Here is a 9,294-nt window from a genome sequence, read left to right as displayed (position 1 = left end):
TTTACAAAAAATGATCAAAATGTGTAATTTTTTAGTTATATCTATGTTGAAAATGGTTATTTTTATGTCAATTGTTAAAAATTAATGTTTTTTAGAGACAATTATTTCATCTGCATTGAAAAATTAATTTACGATGTGTAAATATGTAGAATACCAAAACTTCAAAATATTGACCTTCTTCTTTAAATATGCAAAACAATAAAAACATCACTCAAAAAAAAAACAAGAAAATATGAAGAAGAAGACCACTACAAAAATTGTTAAATTTAGAAAATAATTATTTACATTTCATTCATTAGAAAATTTAAACTCAAAAATTAGGTCTTTTAAAAAAAGGGCCTCATGCAGAATCACCACTTTTTTAAATTAGCACGCAAATCATTAACATTCTAAAATGTAATGTACATAAAAAAATTTAAAGTGCCAAAAACTATGCTCTAAAAAAATATGTGTGTTCTGCATCGCCCATTTTCAAAATCGGGTCAATTTTTTGCTATCTCTATGAAACGGGGAATAGTATCAGTTCCCATCTCAAAGTTTACATTGTTATGGAACAGTGTGTTGCATTTGAATTCCTTTGTTAGGCATGGAATCCCCCCGAGGCATGGTTTGGGGCTTAAAGCCCATGTTTTGACCGAATAATGTTGTAAAGCCCTGCAAATTGTGGGCGCAGAAGTATGTTAGAGTCATAGGGTTGTCCGCTCTAGTTTGTAATGTAATGTCAGCCTACCCATGGTCCGCAGACCATGTGTTGGGCATGGAATCCCCCCACAGCATGTTTTGGGGCTGAAAGCCCAAGTTTTGGTCAAATAATGTTATAAGACTTCGCGAATTGTGGGCGCGGAACGCGAAATGTATGTTGAATCATAGGGTTTTCCGCCCTAAGTTTTGTAATGCAATGTCGGCCTACCCATGGTCCATGGACCATGGAATTGTATAAATAAGATAACGAGGCTCTAAGTTGTAAAGAAAATAGATGAAGGATAGATAAAAACAAATGGAGTCTAGAAGATAGTGAGCATAGAGAAAATGTCTAAGTGTCTTGGGTCGTAGTAGTAGGAAGAGGCTCTGCAGCTGAGTGCACAGAGGCCTAGTCGAGTTCGCAGTTGAGTGCGCAGACCCCTGCAGCTGAGTGTGCAGGGCAAAGTTGAGTCTGTAATCAAGGAAGAAGAATAATAAATAGAAGTTTGATCCCAAATCTTGTGTATATGTTCTTGTGCTACTTCCTGTAACTATATTGTTTTCTTTATTGCGCGTACTTATATGAATACTGAACATTGTTAAATATAACTTGACACATACTAATAAGCTAAGTGATCGACAGTTATTGGGTTAATAGTAAGGAATTGGGTCATAACATGGATCGCGCCTCGAGTAGGGCTGCGCGAAGGCAGCATTGTAGGCTGTGAGGTACTGATAGATGCGCATAGCGACGTGCGCAGGGAAAATCTACAGACCATTGAAAATCATCAGACATCTCTAGGGTGCGGAAACCTGGTTCTAGCACCCTCCCATACTACTTCGAGTGAGACCTCAGTCTGCGCTCCGCGAACTGTTGCCGAAAGTGCCATTAGTACCAGGATTTTTTTGGCTAATCACCTCTGAACCTGGGTCAGGCCCCTATAAGCCAACAAATGGTTCCATTGCCGGGATCGGGATCTGCATAAGGGATGTCTGATGTCGTGTCACTAGAATCCAACAAAGAAAGAAATTGAAGGGTGTTTGGACAAGAAGATTCACAAGTTCGCGACGCAGGAAAATAGGAATCTGCGAGTATCTAAGGACCAGTGGTTGGAGCGCTACTTATATACGAAAATCCATGAAATTTCCTTTGCATCCTTTTCTTCTGAAATGTATGAGTGGATTGTGAAGCTAGCAGACAGTCAGGGGAGGTGTAGGCTCGAAAAACCAATCGTGTGGACTCCAGAATTAGTGCGCAAACTAGAAGTGTCAGGAGATAAGATCACGTGAGCTGTGGACCATTGGCTCAATCGAATTATAAGGGGATTTATCACTGAGTTCGCGGTAGATATGACCGTCAGCTACAGTGAGGTGGAATGATGCTTCCTCAAAGGACCCCAAGGTAAGTATATTAAATCTTTGAACACTTGGATTAAGATGACATTGTGTGAAAACTGGGTTATGCGAATAAATTAATGTTTGGGACTACGCGAAGTGTGAAGATCTACAGAAGTGGAGGTAGTGAAAAATTAGAAACTAGTCCCTTAATTTCACCATAACGGGAAAGTGAGGAAGAGTTTCTTTGAGAAGCGTGGTTAGTCTGATAAGGCAGCGAATTCCGCGCTTACCACTTCCACCTACACCACCACCCATCTCACCCTCCTCACCTCCATCTCCACCCACCCCACCTCCGCCACCACCACAGTTCAGTATGGCGAGTGTGATCAAACTACCGGTATTCAGAGGAGTAGGGAATGAAGATCCGGACCAATTTTGGTTCGTGGTAAGGGTGGTATGGGAAGCACAAGGAGTTGTGGATGACAATATCAAGAAGGCTACGCTGGTAAGCGCGTTGTAGGATCACGCATTAACATGGTACATTAAGCATTCTAATGACCATCCAAATGCAGGAATCGCAGAAATCCAGACCGCGCTGAACAGGGAATTTAGCAAGCCAAAGTCGGAGACACAATCAATTATTGGGTTTAAGGAGATCGTGATGCTCCCGGGCGAGACCCCCTAGGATCTAGACCAAATAATGAAGAGTATGATTCGCGAAGCCAACATGACTTTGACGGATGGACAGCACCGCGCATGGTTTGTAGCATCACTAACACCGCATTTAAGGATAGTGTTGTCACAACAAAAGCTTTCCACCCAAGCCGAAGCTTTGGAGATGGCAATGAGATTACATGAAACCCCTATACAAGACCCTAGTCTGGGATTCCAACAAACCCACGCACAGCTACAAAATCTGTGTCTAGAGATGCAAAGTTTGAAATAGGATAGGACACCTTGGATAGAGGCGTGCGAGGAGGTATGGTGCATAAAATGCAAAATCCAGGGGCATGACAAGGACCATTATCCAGTGTTCGCGAATTACTTGGCGGGAGTGGGGTCGATGCCATTAAGACCAGAGGCACAAGTAGAACCGAGCGCAGCGCCTGCATTATGGTGCGCGATCGATCAGATAGGAGGAAAACACACTATGGATAATTGTCATCAATTGCAGAAGTATACGCATACATCCCAGCAATTATTCTGTAATTTCTGCAGGTCGGTAGGCCATGATGAACACAGCTACAGAAGCTACAAACTAATGATGGATCAAACTCCTGCCTACAGCATGCAGACCAAAACATGAGCCCTCGACCCAAATGCAGGAATGGAGCGCGCGCGATTTCAGGGGCGCAGACTAGGTCGAGGTGGAATGGGACAAGGAAGGGATCGCAGACAACTAATTTGTTACAATTGCGTAGGGCCGGGACACTATGCCCGTGATTGTACCAACCCCACAAGGACATCATGTTTGTACTATACTCAGTTTGATCATGAGGCAGAAGAGTGCCCTAAATTGATAGCGAGGCTACGTGAAAAAGGGGTACTCCAGCCTCCTCCGACTCAGAATTTGCAGATGATGAGGTCTGAGCCGCGTGAAGAAGACCCGAATGTAAACATAGTACTCAGGAGCGATATGACCACTGGCGATGATAAAGGTAAGCAATCAGAAGAAAGTGTGTGGGTTCACAAGGCTCCTACAAAGGAACTCGAATTTGATTTAGAATGTGTGAAGGAGACATTCATGGAAGCTAAGAAGAGCTTCACGGAGGCCTCCACTTCAGGTAGTAAGGATTAACTAGAACCAGGGATGGATCCTTCAATGCTCACTACCTTTCTAAAGACATGCATGAAACTTCTACGCGCCAGCAAGGCAATAAAAGGACTACAGGAACTTATCACTAGGTGCGTGGGGTAAGGAGAACCGCATGTGGTATGGAAACTTCGAAAACATGCATTGCGCACAGGAAGGGAAATGAGGTTGACTGCGCAAATCGGCGAGTATGAAATGGATCAGGTAATCTTGGATCTCAGATCAGATGTGAATATACTGCCAAAAGAAACATTGGAACACATGGGCAGACCCACGCTACAATGGTCTCCTATTCAATTGTGAATGGGGAACCAACAGAAGATCTTGCCCATGGGAATATTGCAAGGGGTAACGGTGGATATTGAAGGTGCGAGTGCGCAGGATGATTTTGAAGTAATAGATATTGTCGATGACAGCAATCCCTATCCCGCGCTACTAGGAATAGACTGAGCCACTAATATGAACGGAGTCATAAATCTGAAGAAGCGAAAAATGATTTTTGAGAAAAAGTCACTACGCGTAGTAGTACCGCTAGATCCAGCCGAAGGAGCGCAATAAACTGAACTGGTGTGTGACGATGATAGTGATGATGATCTCAATTGCATCTACAAGATAACTACGTGAGAATAGGATTGGGTAAATCTAACTGCAGATGGTAGGATTTCGTGGGAGTGAAAAAGCTCCTGCACTTCGGATTCAAACGAAGAAATAGAGTGATGGTAGAATTGGTTCCACAAAGTAACAACGCTTAATTGCAACATGATGGTTAGATCACTGCACTGCATGACAACAGATATAAGGGATCTGCCTATGTATGACGGGTTGACAGCGGTGGATGAATTCCTGAACAAATTTGAAAGCGCAATACCATAATAGTAGTGGTTTAATTCTCTGAAATGGGCACTACGCACAACACCCGCAAGGTGGTGGGGTACGCATCAGGGAAGTTTTGAGGACTGGCACGGATGCAGAAGGATGATGTGCCTATGATTTGGGAAACTGTAGATGTGGCTAGTAGACAAATATGACAGACGAGATGATCCATGCACACACCTCGCAAAATGGACCAAGGTCTACATGGAAGAGCCACAGCCTGAATGGGTACATTTATTCTATCATACCCTAGATGTCATACCCATGAATTGGTACACTGAGACGAAGCTGCGCCATGGTATGAGCGAATGGGAAGTTTGCGTGAGGGATTTCCACTAAATTTCACATTTGAAGATCATTGGTGGGATATTGTTGATGATGTGCTACAGGCAGTAAAAGCAGCTATCTTCAAAATACCCCAGGAGCCAATGGAAGTACTTCAGCCAGAATGGGCGACACAGCTGAGCTGCACGCTAGAGTGTTACAATGTAAATGTTGAGGAGGATGATGAGGACCCACAAAATATTAACATTCCAGAAACGAAAGGTTGTCACGAGATTCAAGGACCATCAATTGAGGATCTCGACATCACCACACCACTAAAAACAAAGCAAGTAAACATTGGAACGGAGGCGGAGCTGAAGTATGCAACGCTTGGGGACTATTGGGATGATGCCACGGTGGATAAGGTTGCTGAGTTACTCCGCAAATACCAAGACTTGTTCCCGACCAAAATTACGTACTTAAAAGCGATTGTTGGAAACTTAGGGATGATGAGATCACCCTAAAACCCGACGCGAAGCCAGTTAAGCAATGGCCTTACCACTTGAATCTGAAATATAAAGAAAAGGTCCGCAAAGAATTAGACAAAATGCTTGCAACCGGAATTATTGAGCCAGTGGAAGAATCTAACTGGGTGAGTCCTATGGTAGTACAGGAGAAAAAGCAAAAGGGTGAAATAAGAATATGCGTGGACCTTACAAAGCTGAATGACACTTGTGTACGTGATCCATTCCCGACACTGTTCACAGATGAAGTACTAGAGAATGTTGGCAGTCAGGAAGCATACTCATTCATGGATGGGTTCTCAGGGTACCATTAGATCAATACCACACCGGAAGACAGGAGCAAAACAACCTTCGCAACAGAATTGGCCTGTTTTCAATACACTGTTATGCCATTTGGACAGAAGAACGTGCCAAATATCTTTTCATGCATCATTGTAGCTGCGTTCAAAGAATACATCCACAAGTTCTTGGAGGTTTATCTGGATGATTGGATTGTCTTTGGATTAGTTAAGCACCATGTAGCAAGATTACACTTGATGTTGGATACTTGCCGCCGATACCAGATTGTGTTGAACCTTAAGAAGTGCACATTCTTCGTTCCCTTTGGAAACCTGCTGGGACATGTGGTCTGCAAACAAGGACTGATGGTGGACCCTGTGAAGATTGTCATTATTCTATATTTAGAAGCACCGCAAAGTGTTAAACAATTGCGCGCTACTTTGGGACACACTGGATACTATAGGAAGTTCATCAAAAGTTATGCCCAAATAACAGCATTGATGGAAAATCTATTGAAAAAGGATGTTACATATTGCTGGAATGATGATTGCATGAAGAGTTTGGATGACCTGAAGGGGAAACTGGCCTCCGCTCCAATCCTGGTCTTCCCAAAATGGGATGTGGAATTTCATGTACATGTTGATGCATCGTGTATTGCACTGGGAACAATACTCACATAGGAGGGTGCAGAGGGCGTGGATCACCTAATCGCGTTTGCAAGTTAGAGATTGTCCAAAGTAGAAAAGAACTATTCCACCACTGAGTGTGAGGGGTTAGCAATGGTGTACGTGCTCCAAAAATACCGACACTGTATACTCGAAGGACATTTAAAGATGTATACTAACCATTCCGCTTTGAAATACCTAGTGAATAAACTTGTGTTGGGGGGGCGCATATGCAGATGGCTCTTACTATTCCAAGAATATGATTTTGAGGTCATAGTCAAGCCGGGACACCTAAACGTAGGACCAAATCATTTGTCACGAATTGAGACGGGCGAGGAACCAACAAATTTGGAGGAGGGACTACCTAATGCATAGCTCTTTGCAGTGTGCGTCGCAGACAGACACTTCGAAGATATAATCCATTTTCTAACAACAGGGACTACGCTGAATGAATACTCAATCCAACAAAAAAATGAATTGGTGGTGCGCGTGGTGGACTTTTCTCTCATCGTGGGGCACCTATACAAAATGGGCAATGATGATATATTGAGAAGATACGTACCTGAATTTGAACAAGGTCAGATCCTTGCGGAAGCACATGGGGGCACTGCAGGAGGACACTATGCAGGACACGCAACCGCACAGAAGATTCTTCACGTAGGGTTATGGTGGCCAACCCTGCACCAGGATTCGAAAGCGCACTGTAAGGCCTGCGATATATGTCAAAGGATTGGAAAACCATCACGGAGGGACGAGATGCCATTAAATCCACAAATGACACTACAGCTGTTTGAAAAATGGGCAATCGACTTTGTGGGGCTGATCAAACCTCAAGGAAAGACGGGCGCGTGCTACATCATTACCGCGACGGAGTACTTGACACAATGGGCGGAAGCACAGCTGGTCAAAGACTACATGGCTGCTACGGCCGCGAAGTTTTTGTTTGAAAATGTGCTGACCCAATCTGGCTATCCGAAAATCTTAATGAGTGATCGTAGAACACATTTCCTGAATGAAACCATCAGTGCGTTCACAAAAGAATTCCATGTGTATCATCAAAAAAGTACACCGTACCACCCACAAGTTAATGAGACAGTAGAGGCATTCAACAAAATACTGGAGACTGCGCTAAACAAAGTGTGCAACGCACAACAAAACGATTGGAACCTGCGCGTACCTGTTGTACTATGGGCTTACAAGACAACGTGCAAGAAATTGATGGGACAGACACCTTTCCGGTTAGTCTATGGCATGGAAGTTGTCATGCTGATGGAATACATTGTACCTAGTCTGTGAATAGTAGCGCTCACAGGCATGACGGACCGCGAAGCTCTAGAAGAAAGGCTCGCGTAATTAGAAGAACTCGAGGAAGAACGGTTTCTGGCTGGATTTCATCAGCAGGTACAAAAGCAACGTGAAAAGGCTTGGCACGACCGCCATATCAAGTTGCGCACCTTCAAGGTAAATGACTTAGTGCTGTTGTATGACAGTAAGTTTGAAAATTTTCCGGGAAAATTCAAAATGCACTGGCTGGGACCATACGTGGTTAAGGAGGTCACAGACGGAGGCGCGGTCCAGCTAGTCAAACTAAATGGAGAACCCTTCCCAGGCAAAGTAAACGGCAGTCGCTTGAAGCCCTACACGGGTGGGCCGGCTATCTGACTAACTGGCCAAAGCACAATCTTCGCAACCCAAGGAGCCAGACAAGGGCGCAAGACTATAAACATATGCAGCAGATGCCGATACAGAGGTAAGGACACAATTCAGACACAGAGGGTTCAGAAGCAAGAATGCAGCAGGTTCAGCAGGCAGCAGTGCAGTGCGCTACAGACATTCAGGTCGTTCGGGACCAGTTGGAGGGACTCCGCACCAAGATCGCCACACCGACAGAGTGACTCAAGGGTGAGTCACGATGTTTGTGTTGGGGGCTTGTTGGGCATGGAATCCCCCCACAACATGTTTTGGGGCTCAAAGCCCAAGTTTTGGTCAAATAATGTTGTAAGACTCTGCGAATTGCAAGCGCGAAATGAAAAATGTATGTTGAGTCATAGGGTTGTCCCCCCTAATTTTTGTGATGCAATGTCGACCTACCCATGTTCCGCAAACCATGGGATTGTATAAATAAGAGTGAGGCTCTAAGTTGTAAAGAAAATAGATGAAGGATAGATAAAAACAAATGGAGTCTAGAAGATAGTGAGCATAGAGAAAAGGTCTAAGTGTCTTGGGTCGTAGTAGTAGGAAGAGGCTCTGCAGCTAAGTGCACAGAGGCCTATTCGAGTCCGCAACTGAGTGCACGGACCCCTGCAGCTGAGTGTGTAGGGAAAAGTTGAGTCTGTAATCAAGGAAGAAGAATAATAAAGAGAAGTTTGATTCCAAATATTGTGTATCTTCTCTTGTGCTACTTCCTGTTTAACTATAAAGTTTTCTTTATCGCGCGCACTTATATGAATACTGAACATTGTTAAATATAACTTGACACATACTGATAAGCTAAGTGATCAACAGTTATTGGGTTAATAGTAAGGAATTGGGTCATAACACAGATCTCACCTCGTGCGGGGCTACGCGAAGGTAACATTGCAGGCTGCGAGGTGTTGATAGATGCACGTAGCGACGTGCGCAGGGAAAATATACGGACCACTGAAAATCATCAGACATCTTTAGGGTGCGGAAACCTAGTTCTAACACCCTCCCATACTACTTCCGATGAGACCTCAGCTCGCACTCCGCGGACTGTTTCCGAAAGGGCCAGTAGTACCGGGATTTGTTTGGCTAGTCAAGTCTAAACGTGGGTCAGGCCCCTATAAGCCAACACCATGGGATTGTACGCGAACCATGGGATTGTATAAATAGAGCG

This window comes from Pinus tabuliformis, chromosome 5_1, assembly GCF_031772625.1.
Source record: "Pinus tabuliformis cultivar Carrire ecotype Pingquan chromosome 5_1, CPIR1, whole genome shotgun sequence".
NCBI classification, from domain to species: Eukaryota; Viridiplantae; Streptophyta; class Pinopsida; order Pinales; family Pinaceae; genus Pinus; species Pinus tabuliformis.
This window is presented reverse-complemented; position numbering follows the sequence as displayed.